The 14,255-nt window shown below is 52.3% G+C and overlaps 1 long non-coding RNA gene across 1 annotated transcript; it reads right to left on the bottom strand.

Annotated features, from left to right (window-relative positions):
- Positions 1-95: 95 nt before the first annotated feature.
- On the bottom strand, positions 96-9,862 carry LOC308184934. Its single transcript, XR_013943047.1, has 3 exons — positions 9,284-9,862; positions 2,112-2,291; positions 96-1,874 (listed from the first exon to the last, which is right to left on the bottom strand). It is a non-coding gene; the product is annotated as an uncharacterized lncRNA (long non-coding RNA).
- Between the last annotated feature and the right edge of the window lie 4,393 nt (positions 9,863-14,255).

Genomic DNA, 14,255 nt, shown 5'->3' with positions numbered 1-14,255 from the left:
CCCCCCGGGCCGAGGGCTCAGCCCCGCTCTCCCGGTGCCCGGGGGGAGGAGAGGGGGGGGGGTCGTCTTCTTGCCCCGGTGCCGCCCGTTGCGTGTGGGGCTGGTCCCGCCCGGCCCCTCTCCGGCACGGAGCTCCGCGCACCGCCTCAGCCCGGCCCGTTGCCCCCGTTGCTCATCGCCCCTCTGAGCCCCGGGGGAGAAATCCGAAGGGCTTCGCCTCACCAGCTCGTGCTTCGAGCCGTGCCCCCCCTCTCCCCAAAAGCAGGCTGAGGCTGTCGGTCAGGCCGTGCTTCCAGCCCCGAGCTGTGAGAGTTCACAACCCAGTCGCTGCTGATCCCACGGCCCCGCGCTCCTGAGGAGAAACGGCACCCGGTAACTCGGGCGCTGCTCCTCCTGAAGCATTTTCGCACAGCAGCGAGAGGAGTGAATTACTTCAGGGAGCTGACAGCCAAACAGCACGGTTACCAGCGGCCCTGCTGCAGGCTCGTCGCTACTGGCGCGTGGCAAGGCCCGAAGGGGCTTCCGTGGGGTCGGACACCCGCCTGCCTCCAAGACACCGGCACCTAGTACTAGCAGATTTTAGCCCTCAAATCTCTGCCTTAAAAATAGAAACGCAACAGGTGGGGGAGGCAAACAGGTGGCCAGCGTGGCACCTGGGCTTGTCGGCTCTGCGCTGCTGCTGCCAGCGATGCTCCTGGTGCCCGTCCCGCTGATTCGCAGCACTGCACAGCCCGGGTGCTGCCCCGATGGGCAGAGACATGCAGGAGCTCCCGCAGGAGGAAAATCCCGCATTTAAACCCTGACAGGGCCGAGATAGGTCGTGTTCAGGGGAGGTAGGGAATTTCTGCAGGGCTCAACGTCCTTCAGAAGCGGTAGTGCTGGTCTTCAGAAGGGCACATGCTGTAATACAGACCCAAAAAAGAATTGGAAACGATTCTTGGAAACTGGAATTTGAGGTTCTTGTCCTGCTGAAATACATAGGAATGCTCCGCCATTATCTTTCTCTTTCGAATTTTGTCTTTTCAGAGATAGCTGCAGAACTTGGGTGGCTGCCTCTAACCTTTCATGATCCTGGGAGGATGTTCCAGCTGCAGTTCCCTGCACCCCGGACCAGTTTCCAGCACTTGCAGCCACTCATAAATCTGTTTAAATGGTTGCTACCATTTGCTGGGATTTGTTACTGGCAACGTTTCAAGACAGTGCTGTCGCTACCAAGAGAAAAAGGTTTTTTTCTGAACAGCTTTGTTCTTTGGGCAGCACAAATCAAATAACCCATCTCAGCGATGGCACGCACATCCGTTTAGAGAGGACTTTCCTGCAGCTCAGCTGGGCACGCCGGTCACTCCGTTTAGGATCAGCCACACCGGTGCCAGCATTGTCTGCTGTGATGCTCACAGACGGCTCGTGGCTGCTCGGTTTGCCACTTTCCCCGCTGGTAAATACCCAGTGCTCGCAGAAAGGGGAGATTGAGGCGCTGGCAAGCACCTCCTCGAGGCCTCGCGTCGCAGAACTTCGCACCCACGCGGCGTCCTACAGCCTGGCCGGCGATCAGCGGCGGTGCGGTTTGAGCACACGAGCCATTAGGAGCTGCGCGCTGGCAGCTCTCTTTATGTCACTGGAAACATTTTGCAGTGACGGAAGGTTTCGGACAGAAGCATTTCGCCGAAGCAGTTGCAGTTTCTAGACAGGCTCTCTCTTCATCCCCACTAGGCTGCTAAATGGCAAACCAAAGGATTTTGGTTGCGTTTCTTTTGGGTTCCTGAAATTAAAGGCGAGTGTCTTGCTCAGTAACCTCAGCTTCCTGCTTGTTCTTCTAACAATTCAAGCTCAGCACGATTCGCAAGAACAGGAAACGTGCCTAGATTCTGTTCTTCCTAGATAGAGAAATTTCATGTGAAACAGCAGTGGCTAAACAAGTACGTTGAGTTATTAGAATAAACCATACAAAATTAATAACGAAGCGGTGGTATTTCCTGAATCAACCTCTTTTAAAAGAGGGCTGGGTCTCCTTTGGAAATAGCAGCAGGATGTGGTATGTAGGCTCGCCGTGACAAGCATATTTGCCTTAGCTGCTATATTGCACCACAAAGAGAGCAAATATTTTATCTCACCTGTTCTCCCTGTGCCCACAGAGGGGACGAGCAGCAGCTGCCAGCGGCCACCCAGCCCTGCATAGCCTCGGTGTGCTCCAGGAATAAGGAAGAGGCTGCAGCCAACTCTCCCCCCCCTGCTTTTTCTTTAATTATCCCACAAAGTTATTACTTATTCAAGTTTCTTCTTCAAGGCCTGCTCTGCTTTGGGAAAAAAAAAATAATAACGTAATAAAATCATTTTAACTAACAAAACTGGTGCATGCCTTTAAATAAGCTGTCTGAAACCAGTTCTTGCGGCTCAGTTGTGGTTTTTCACAAAGTATAAGCAGCATTTTTCCTTTTACTAACGCAAGCTATGTTTATGTATACTCGACCTAATTAAACCGCGACAAGCTTCTCATGCAAATGCCCTCAGCCTGCTTTGTTCTCGCTCAGCCCCCTCGCGTGGGGCTGGAAGGACAGAGGCACGCTGCTCCCTAACGGGGCCGGAGGACAGCCCTGGGACACCAGACGTGTCCTGTCACCTTGTGTGCGACCTGCTGTGGGGAGCCTTAATGTACACGAGGCTGTCCAGCGGTCCCCAAAAGAGCTGTCAGTGCAAGCAGTAGTAATTAGTGAACGCAATCAGGCAGGGGTATGTCCAAACCAAGTAACTGCTGCAAGCATATTTCATATTTTCTCGTCCTGCCCTTGACCAAAGTACTGCCTGAGTTGTCCAGGTTCTCCGAGAAGAAACTTGCTGTGTTTTAAGTAGTATCAAGCCTCCTCTTGCTCGCCTACATTAAGAAAATAAAAAAAAAATGCCAGTCTAAACTGACAAGTACTACTCTAAGCCATTTTTAAAACGCCTGTTTAATTACAACGGAGAAATGAGATACACGACCAAGGCGAATCTGGAGCAAAGAGTTGACTTAACAACACAACGGCAACAAGTTAATTAGATAAGGCGTACGTTGCAGATTTATTTAATGACTAAGCCCTGTATATCCTGCTTCCTCCCCCATCGCCCTGCCACCCACGTCCCCTCCCAGCTGCGCCCCGTCCCTGCAGGCACACCGGCCTCCTGCTGCTGCCCGCCTGGCTCCTCCGAGCCCATCTGACCTCGAGTGTTTTACCCTAACCGCACATTTAATCCACTGTATCCATTTTCTGTTTGTAGTAAGTCAGCAGGATATGCTCATATTTTCTGCCCCCTGAATGGGTGGCCAGGGATTAATTAGTTAAGAGTAAGAGGAAAGAGCGAGGCCAGTCAGAAACCAATATCCTCTTCTGCTTGAAATGGCGTTAGAAAGAAAGGCCCTAGGTGTTATTTTATTATTATTATTGCTACCAAGGTTTTGGATTAAGATTCATTTTTCATCTAGAAAGTTGCCCCGTATTTTTTCAGACCCAGAACATTTTATTTTCCCGTAACATCGTTACGGCCAGCGGACGAATACTTCGATTTCTGCCAATCTCCAGTGGAAGTAATCCGCATCGCTTTTTAAAAAAATCAGATCTCTCATTTAACTTTAAAACGCACGCAATGTTATTAATTCCCCGTGTTACAATGTTTTAAATATTTCGTGTGCCTGGACGTTTAGAAGCAAGCCAAGATCGCTTCGGTGTTGCAAACGCTGGGTATCGGTGCCTAAATAATCGCGTGCATCTGCACTGAGGTATTGGTGGTGAGAAAAGCCACGTAGTAACAAGGCTCGTGCTGGACTTCATCAGGCCTTGGACTCGGATTTCACCTTCCACTTGCTGCAGAAGCAGCAGTCGCTAAGTGCTGACCACTCTGAGACACCTCGTGTCCCTTGCCAGTACCTGGGGTGGCTGAGACAGGGGAAAAACGCTCCGAGTTGGGCAGAACTGCCTCGGTATCCTACCTTCATTTGCGCCGATTTATTACAGCTGTATAATCACACGCTATCCGCGTGGGTTTCTTTTCCCCGGCTTTCCTCTGGGCATTTTCACGTTATCTACAGAAACTTGCAAGAACAGAACAAAACGTGACAGCAAAACGTTTCACGCAGGCATGAAGCGCATTCCTTTCAGCAAGCAGATCCTTTCTTCCAATGGCACTAGCTGCAAACTGGCTTTAAAATTAGGTGGCATCCCTTTGTAAGCTCGGAAAACAGGCTGGTGGAGAGCACGCTGTGTTGTGCGCGACCCCCTCTGGATCACATACAAACTTTCTCCGCCCCAAAGGCTCTCCTCCTCTCGTTACGTGCAGCACAGAGAGGGCCGAAGAGCTCCGAATGAAATTAATCTGTAAAAACCTAGCAGCCGAGTGCTGCTTAATGCGCTGAGCAAATCTAATTTGCCGGGCGCTGCAAAACAGCGTGGAGCGCTGAGAAGGAGGAATGAGTGCTTTATCCCTGCTGAAAAAAAATCAGCATTTTGTTTTCCATAAAAACCGTCACAACCTTGAGAAAAGCTCCCGGCTGTGCCCTGCCGAGCGCGCGCACGGCTGCAGAGCCCAGGAGGTGCACCCAGAGCCCCTTCTCCTGCCCGGCCTGGGCCCTCCTGTACCACAAATCCTGTCTGAAGATAAAGGTGCTGCTTCTGGCAGAAATGTCGTGCTGGCAGCTCAGCATCCCCCTGGAAGGAAGAGCATGCCCAGGTCGGGGATACGTGGTGAAGGGAGGCATGAAAATAAAGCGTGGGCCATGCAGAAGCAGCGCTGCTCGTTATTTCCCCTCCGGCCACAGGCATCGTTATGGGGAGGATGTAACAAATCCCGGTTGTTCCACTTTCCTCCACTGTTGGCCTCGATTTTGAGTACAAAAAACCGATCCCCCCAGCCTGCAGATATCGCTGGTGCTCCCGCTGCGTCGCCGCATGGAGCTCATAGCCCCACGAGCAGCACAGCAAGAGCAGCAGGCACTTCTAACTACTCCGCTGCTGCCTCGCAAAATCCATTTTCTAATATTTCAGCAGCTGTCCCAACCTTTTATTAGTTATTTCCCATTTCTCTGCTCTCTCCTTTTTGTTTTCTATCCGCAGGTTTTCACGTCCCAGCGTGCTCGCTGCCAGCGCCTGGAGCACAGACGGCGTTCAAGGCTCTACGCGGGGTGATCCCGTTCCCTTCAGACGGCGAACATCTCTTATTTCCCAGGGAAACAACGCTTCCAGTTGTTCCTATCCAGATGCCATCGCAGGCTCACCCCGCAGCCCGGGGGGCAGCCCCGCGCCCCCAGGCCGGGTGGAGGAATAACGCCCGTCCGTGCCCTCTGCACGGGCTCCAGCACAAAAGCACGTTTCTTCCATGCAGAAACCAAACACGGGGAAAACAAACAAACACACTCGACTACCTTGTTCCTTGATCTGGGGGTGCGATTATACGTTGACATCTTCCTCCTCGCGCCTGCCCAGCAGGAGATGGAGGGAAGAGAAACTGGGAATGAACGCGCACGCCGATATCTGGCTCCCGCTGCTACCCCAAATTTTCCTGCTTTTTCCAAAAATGGAAATTTTGGAAAATTTCCAAATTTTCCAAAACAAGGCTCGTGGCACAGCTCAAGCCTCCTCTCTGCAAGAACCCGTAGCTGCAGACACGATTTTCTTCTCATCTCTGATGCCCTCACAGCTTGGCACATGCTTTTTTGTTTTGTTTTGTTTTGTTTTTTTTACCAGGAGACATTTCTTTTTGTTGCTCCTCTGCTTAGGGGATCTAATTCTCAGCGTTATGCTGTACGCATGCTTCAAATCCCTGAGATCAAGGATATATCTAATAGACTCCACCTGCTTGCTGTATCAGTCCATTGTGGAGGACCTCAGCTCCACGTGCATTTAGTACATAAATCACCATTTATTATTTATATGTATTTTTTCCACATTCTCACCAGTCAGCAGAGCACCAAGGAACTCCATGTTAGGGCCTTTTTGACTCTTCGCATCCTTATCTCACCACCCTTTTCTTCGAGATGCCTTCTGTTTAACTTAAAGACGCTTTCCGAGTTAATCTCAGAGCTTCGCATCTCGTTTGACTCTTTTTTGTTGTAATTAACAGCCCCGAACCCGCTGCTCCCAGCGGCTCAGTCACGCTGGTCTGCGGGATGGTTGGGCTTGCTCGCTTCTTTTAAAGACCACCAGTGAGGAACTCCTGGGTATATCCTCTGGGATTTGGGCAATTTCCCTGGGTATTCTTTGGGATTTGGGAAAATTTTATGACTTGTGAGCAGAGGGAAACCCTCAGCCTCCAGGTATCAGACTTTTCTGCGTCCTGAGTGCAGCTCTGCGCTGGTTTTCCGTCTGTAACCGCTGACCTGCTGGGGGGAGGCCAAGGACTCTTTCTAGGAGACCACAAAGGGTAACTCCAAACCCAGTCTAGTGGAAGGAAGCGGGAGGTAACGAAGCGATCTGTTCCCCAGGGAGACCCTGGGCTGAACAGGCTGGATTCACCCAGGCAGGGGAGCCACGTACCTCCTCCCGTCCTCGTCACCTGAGCCTCAAAGCAGACTGAAAACAAACACGGCAAGCTGAAAGCGGGTCATTCAAAATGCCAAATTATTCTTAAGAGTTACTCATATTGCTTACAGAGTTGTACAATACTACCTTGTTGTACGATGTAATTCTTATAGTAAATATGATAGAAAATGATTTCATAACTGAAAAGAGGAAGATATTTCACTGATGACGTTAAAATGATGGAGGAGTTGTGGAAAGAGAAGAGTTCACAAATTCAGTGAATGTTTCAGGGAGCTAACGCGCGGTGCCGGGATGTGACTTGGGCTTCTTAACCACAAATCAGCCTAAATAATAGCCTACACATTGCCATCATACAGTTACACACCCCTAACATTAAAATCATCTTGTCTAAGCAGGGTGTATTATCTTTTGCACACCATAGGGCATGCATTAAATTAAGAAATCAATGCTTGCTCTGATGGCACCGACTTCTCTTAGCCACATTGTGAAATGCTATCTGGAGCACACCGCAAAGAATAGACCGAGGATGCGAACAGGGGTGGGCATTTGTATCCAAGAGAATATGGGAGCTAATTAAATTAAAGGCTGTATAACAGGGAACGTATATAATAGTGCTGTCTGAAGGAGAAAGTGATCATCTCAAACCAAGTTTTCCAGTTCCACCACCTGTACCTGTTGCTATTCATCTGCTTCCAGATGCTGGAGATGAAAGCTGTGTTTGTTTCGGTGTTAAGCAGGTTGCCCAGTCTGCCGAACTGTCTGGATTATTTTTACATTTTATACTTGTGAGAATGAGCGACTGAACTGCGATGAAACAGGTTTCATGCTGTCTCTGCCTTGCTGACGCTTTCCCATGGACCTCCTCCTCCTCCTCGTTCCCATGAAAAGCCATGGATGTGCTTCGGGCATCAGTGGTTCCTCCCTGTAACCTAAACCTGGCGGTTTGTGTACAATTATCGGCCGTTTCCAGCACAAACGTCTCGTTTCAGACCTATAAAGAAGCAACGAAGTCCTGCAGGGGGAAGAGTGCTTAGCACCTTTGGGAGGGAGCTGCAGCAGCGAGCATCTCCAAGTCGAGGTGCCAATGGCAGGACTGACAGTGCTGCACACAAGGAATTGCAATTGGAGGAAGATTTCCTCAATTTTTTGACATACCTTGGATATAAAGAACCCCCGTGTCCCCCTGTTAGCACGAGGGATAGGGCAGGTGGCAGAAGCCCCGGATACAGTTTGGGATCACAGGCAGTACACCCCTGCAGGACATAGGATGTTTTTCAAGGGGTACGGAGCTCTCGCTGCCTGTTTTTGTGCGCACACACCCAAATAATGCCACAGCCTTAGCAAGAAGAGCAGCCTGATGGCACGCTGGTGCTGACCCCAAAGCAAGTAACGTTTATAAGGCATCGATTTGCAGCCCGGTTTTAACCAGAGGAGCATTTCATTGGCAACGAAAAGCCGTATGCAGTAGTCTGAGAAGCAGAAAGCTCAGTGATTTATCTCCAAACCAAATGAGCATTTGTTATCCAGAAATATAAGCATCTGTTTGCAGTGTAAGTAATTCCTCCCTCCCACTCAAGTGACAACCGGGTGCCCCCAGAGCAGGATGGATGGCCCCGAACAGATCCCTTTATTGCTTTCCCCCAGTTTCTGCCTGGGAAGCGATGGGGAGGAAGTTATGAGGCAGAAGGCGCTTGGAAACAAAGCCCGATCGGAGCAATCCCGTAAGATAAATGAGCATTTATCTACCGTTTAGCTTTCTGACACGCAATATATGTCTGCCTACGTTACTCCAGACAATCATTTTACCAGTCTGATCCCCTCCTATAAATCTGCCGGGACAAGAAAAGTTTATTTGCCGTCTGCCACCCCGGCAGCCCTCGCTAACGGGGACGAGAGCGGCCGCTCACTTCTCCCACGGGAACCCAAACTGGGGCCAGGGTCCCCCCGCGCTCCTTTGGTGGGAGACGGGTGGAAAAGCCCCACGTGGGTACGGGTAAGGGACGGTGGAGCCGTGCCTGAGGGTTCCCATTCATCAATAAGGCCACAGGGATGATCCTACCCCTGGGTCAGGGCAATCCCCTATATATCGGCAATCCCCTGTATGTCAGGGCAGGCTGGGCCAGATGGGGTTTGGGCAGCCTGGCCTGGTGGGAAGCCTCCCTGCCTACATCAGGGGGACGGATCTGATGATCTTCAAGGCCTGTTCCAAGCCCTAACCATTCAGGAACCCGCGATCCTGTGGGAACAGAGCGTTGTATGGGAACAGAGCCCGGGAGAGCCCTGTAACCGGCGCTGAGCACTCCTGAAAAGCCTCCGCTTCGGCACGAGGCGTACCGGGGAGGTGACCGAGGGGCTCTTCAGCGGCGGCCTGCTCACGGCTCAGATGGGATTTGTAGAATAACCGCTATTAACGGAGCCGCGCTAAAAAGCGGCGCGTGAAACCCCGGGCTTTGGGGAAAATGTTGCCTTAGCAACAAGTTCGCAGCCTGCTCGCGCCCAGGAGGAGGCCGCCGCTGTGTTTACACGCAGGTTCCCTTCGCTGGGCCACAAACACCGAGCCTGACGTCCCCCGAAACGCATACCCACGTGTTTTGACCACCACGCGCAGCTTGGCACGACCGCAGCCCCCTGCGGGAGGGCTCCTGAGGGGCTCCGGCGATGGTGACTGGACCCAGAGCGGCCTGGGGAAGGGGCGCAGAGCCCCAGGAATATTTTGGGAACCGGGGCTGCATTTCCCGGGCACATTTTGAAACTTGTTTAAACCTCCTTTTACATACCTTACTGTGACGGAGCTCCCTCGAACGCTTAAAGACCAGACCCTCGCTCATCTGATCTGCGATCGCACCGTGGTTCAGCTAAGCTACGGCGTGAAATACGCTCTGGGAACCGGCTCCAGGAGCAAAACGCAGCCTCGAACACCTCCAGCGAGGACTGCCGGTGAAACCTGGGCTGCAGCCCCTGCAGGCGCGCAGGAGCGGGGCTCCGTTTCACACCCAGCCTGCGTGGGCTGCCCGAATCACAGCGCCGATTTCAGGGGACACCGAGCTCCCGGCAGCGCCGTTTCGTGCTGGCATGGAAAACAATGTGAGTCAGCCTCTAAATCACAACTACTTCAATATTAACTCGGCCGTGGATAAGCAGGGGCCCTGGCTAAAGCACCCCCTGCAGCAGCGGGGCTCAGCGGTGCCCTCGCCAGCCCCGCGGGCATTGCTGCGTCCCCTCGCCATGCCATCCACTCGGGTAATAACTGAGTGTATGAAGTGCTGAATCCCAGAAGCTGTGATATAATAAAAGGCTCTGTAATGATAAATTTAGTGACAATAGTCTGAGAAATAAAGGTTTCAGAACGGGTCTCCCCCATTTCCTAATTTTAATTAAATTCAAACACTATTAAAAGAAACCCTCTTATTAACTTTCAAAATTAATTCTTCATAGCTTTCTTTCTTTCCATTGACATTATGAAACCCAAAACATTAACGAAGCCCCAGGAAAGATGCTGAGCGTCCTCAGAGCCCCCTCAGCTGGCATCCAGAGGGTGGCATCACCCGCGGAGGCAGCAGGAAGGGAAGGAGCCCCGGGGGTTATTCCAGCAGAGATGGAGCCACGCTTCCTGCTGCTCAGCACCACGCTGAGCCCACCCGGTGCTTCCTGTGGGCACTCACACCGGGGCAGCATCCAGCCCCCAGTCCACCAGCACCGACCCGCCCGCGGTCTGTAACACAGCCACACTGGGAACATGGCATTCACGGCACAAAAATCTCCGCTTTTGAGGTTTTTGCTGCTTGAAAAGCAGCCTACTGGAGACGCAGCCGCGGTGCTCGTCTGCCACGGTTTGGGTCAGAAGGGACCTTAAAACCCACCCAGCTCCAACCCCATCCCACTAGAGCAGGTTCCCAAACCCCGTCACCCTGCAGGTGCCATCCCCAGCCCTGAGAGGCCACAGCAAGCCAGGGCTCCTTCTGTTGCCCCCTGCTGGGTACCTCCGTGCTCGTACAGCTGAGGCTGGTTCAATATCTAGAAGCATTTTAATGAAAAAAAGCCCAGTTCCTCACGCTCGGGTGACTTCAGGATCTGGGGCTTCAAGTAACTTCTGAGATCCGTGCCAAATCGGGATTCGGGATCACATTTACCGGTTCAGGTGAAAGCCTCCGTCAGATAAGCTCATTTTTAGCCTGGTGCTTCTGCAGCAGCCTGAGAACACGATTTATTTTCCCTCTTTCTCTCCCGTTTCCTTACAAAGCCCAGAATTTGGGCTGGAAGGGATTGAAGCCCGTGCGGTCCGAATCCCTGAACCTAAAGCTCAAAAAGAGGAGCCTGCTCGTGGAGAGATGTGCCGACAGACCCGAAGGGCGCACCTCCTCTGAAAGCCAAGTTCATGGCCCCTCTCACTGCCTGCCTGCAGCCTGTCACCCTATTTACCCAAGCACCCACTCCTCTGTATCTCATAAACATTTCTACATAAGAAAATCCCATTTAAAATTACCTTCCACACGGCAGAATAGAAGCACGGGTTAAACACCAGGCGGCAGTGAATCGATTTCTTTCCCCCTCGTATCTTTCTCAGATGAGAAACTTCGTATTAATCCGAGCTAATAAAATAATGTTAAAGCATTCCTTCAGGAAGCAAAATAAACTTAGCAGAGATGTAGCTAAAATTCAGATTTTATGCTGCCTTCTGCTGTTTTTCCAAGCTCTAAGCGATCATTTATTGTGACTATATAAAACATTAAAGCCAGCACATGCAGCACTGCCCCGTTCCTAAGGTCTCAAGTCTGCCAGCCCCTAATTCCCACCCCATTGCGAGTCCCCCCCAGGGCTGCTCCCCTGGCACAGGGTGGCTTTGGGTGCACCAGGGGAGGTGCACCCAAAAGGCAACGCCTTTTACTACTTTCTGCCCATGAAAAATTAATCCCAAGGGGAATTTCTCTTCAACTTCTTCATTATTTAGTAAAATGCCTTAAAGACACAATTCCGGGTGCTGTAATTTCCCAACTTGGTGGCTCCTCCCCGCTTGCCCGACTCACGTTACGGGTGCCAGAAATTCCCGTCCCAAACCCAGCAACCTCTTTTTGGCATTGCTGATAAACAGAGGCAGCTTCTGGAAAGCGTGCGAGCAAGCGGGCACAGTGACAGACAAGGCTTTGATAAATAAGACCTACATTTAGCTCAGTCCCTGAGCAATGCCATGGGGCCCAGATATTTCACCTGTGCATGCGGTGTGAGCACAGACGCCCTGCAGGCATCTCCCCAGCACGGCTGGGACCGTGTAGGGCCCGGCCCCACTGCACGGGGCTGCTGCCAGAGCTCGGCAGGGCCCAGATGTGGGTCCCTGCAGCTCCCAGCTGGCCCCCTGCACTCGGCCACCAGCCCGCTGTCACAGCTCGCCACTCACCCGCGGCTCGCCAGCAGCTTCGGAGCCCTCCTGGCATCCATCCCGAGGCACCGCCTTCCTCTTCAGCACCAAGATCCCCCGCCAGCCCTCCACATCACAGAAAAACAGCCCTGATTTGTAGCTAAACACCTTCACCCAGTGAATCAGAAGGCCACGTTGCAGCGTGCCCTCCCAAACAGCCCTCCCGTCTCCGCACTCAGCGGGCCGGGGCTGACAGCACTGCCCAGCCAAAGGATCCCTTTAATTAGCCGATGCGCAGCGAAGAGGATGGCATGTGACATCTCTTAGGGACTTTCTGACATTTCTGGAGGATTAGCAGCACCTTAATTATTTAAAGCCTGCCATTTACTCCCTGCCCTACATCGCCCCAGTCAATTAAAACGCACCGAAATGCCAGCAAGGGCATTTCAAACCGCTCCTGCGCATCGGGTTCCGAAGGATGATCACAGGCAAGCAAGGGCACATACCCAGGGCTATGCCGGGCCACAGGAGAGGCCCCAGGACCCATGTTTAAAGTAAAGGGCCCCAATTTCCAGCCTGGGCTGCAGGATGCATCCCATATTGCAGCAGCGACCATCGCCTCTGGCTGGGCTCGGGCAGGTTTTGGTGGCCAGGAGCAGAGCGATCCACAAAACCATCGGGTTTTGGGCAGAGGAGCAGAGCTACAGCTCGCTGCCTCCCCGTCGATCTGCATCTGAAACACCAAAAACTTCAGGAGCTTTTTATGAGGGAAGAGCTGCCCAAGGGCTGCGTGCGGGTATCACTCACCCCACGGACTGAATAATAAAAAGCATTCAAGAGCGTTGCATTGTTTCACCTCGTTTAAGCGAACGAAAGGAAAGATCTGGGGAAATCCAGGAGTAACGATCACACCGGGCTGTCAGCTCCACTTAAGGAAGGGGAAAACATTAATTTTTTGGAAAACCATCCCAGTGCTGGGAAACTCCCAAACAGGATGCCCAGAAGGGCTGGGGGACCTCAGGGTCCCAACCTAACGACATCGTGGACAAATGTGAGACAGCCCTAAGGATATTCCAAAGTAATGCACCCCAGATAAATCACTCACCCACCTTTGTGGCTTTCTAGCCATCAATATGCAGGGGAAAAAAAAGATTGGGCATGATGTTACGGTGTTTGTAACCGCAAGAAGAGAGATGTTACTCTGAGAAATGTTAACATTTTTTGCCTTTTTTTTTTTTTCCTCTGGTGTGAGGACACCCGTTTATGTTGGTTATTTCCAAACCAGGGCAGAAGGATGCCGAATGGTCCCTCGGGATATGGGGGCTGCATGCTGGCTGTGGGGTCCCAGGTGGGAAGCCCGGCCCCATTTTCAGCCCTTTTCCCTGGGAGGAACCCAGCCTCAATACAACTGCGCTCGTGTTCTGCTCTGCCAAGACACGAAGCGCCTTCCCCGTGCTAGGGCAAACACAGATTGCTCCTCAAAGCTGCTCTTATCTCGCTGCGATTGGCTTTTTTCAGGGGGAAAAAAAATGCAGGACCTGATCCAAAGCTCGAAAGCAGCGTTCGCTGCCTGCTTGATGAGAGAGGAGCCCTGGGGTCCCGCTTTCCCTCTTCCTTTCTGCCGCTGTGTGTAAAGGATTTGTGGCAGAAAGAGGGCTCCAGGCAATATTTCGATCCCGGAGGGTGCGCCCTGTCGGTGCTGGAAGGGCCACAAGGGCTCAGCAGAGCCCTTTGCCTGCAGCTTCCTCCGCAGCCATCGCCACCTCCCCGAGCTCGAGCGGCTCCAGACCTGGCACAGCCAGACCCGAGGCTCCCAAACACCTGAAGATACAAAATCTTCCACAAAAATTCAGAATCTGGGCCTGGAAAGCGATGAGGGAAAAAAACAGGCGCACAGTTTTTCCACTAATTACTCGAGAGAAGCCTTTATCCTGGTGGGTTTGGCTGCCGTCGCTCGGGCCCTGCAGCAAGGCCGCAGCACCAGCCTTTGAGGACCCAGCGGCTCGTCATGGGTGGCAGCTGCAATTAACGTCCAGCTAATTACCAGCATGAAAGAGGAGCAAGGAAACATTGCTGCATCCAGTTTCAAACCCTGCGCGGACGTGATCAAAGGGAGGGTTGGGACGGATAAACGCCGCGCAGCTTCAAACGCCGCTCTTCTCCAGCCACATCAAAGGCGCCGTGAGCTTCTGGCAGGTGAACCCACAGCCGGTGCCCGCTGTCAGGGGGCTGACACTTGTCACAAATTCCCCCACACGACACAGACAATGGATGCTGTAAAAAAGCTGGACAAAAAAAATCTGGTTTCTAATACTTCTTCCCTGTGTACCTAGGGGATACGTGGCAGCACGCGGCATCTGCTGCTCGTTTTCTCAGTCTGGCTCTCCGGGGAGCTG

This window comes from Anser brachyrhynchus (assembly GCF_964034855.1).
Source record: "Anser brachyrhynchus genome assembly, chromosome: W".
NCBI classification, from domain to species: domain Eukaryota; kingdom Metazoa; phylum Chordata; class Aves; order Anseriformes; family Anatidae; genus Anser; species Anser brachyrhynchus.
Note: the sequence above shows the minus strand (reverse complement) of the source record. Positions and strands in the feature narration are given on the sequence as shown.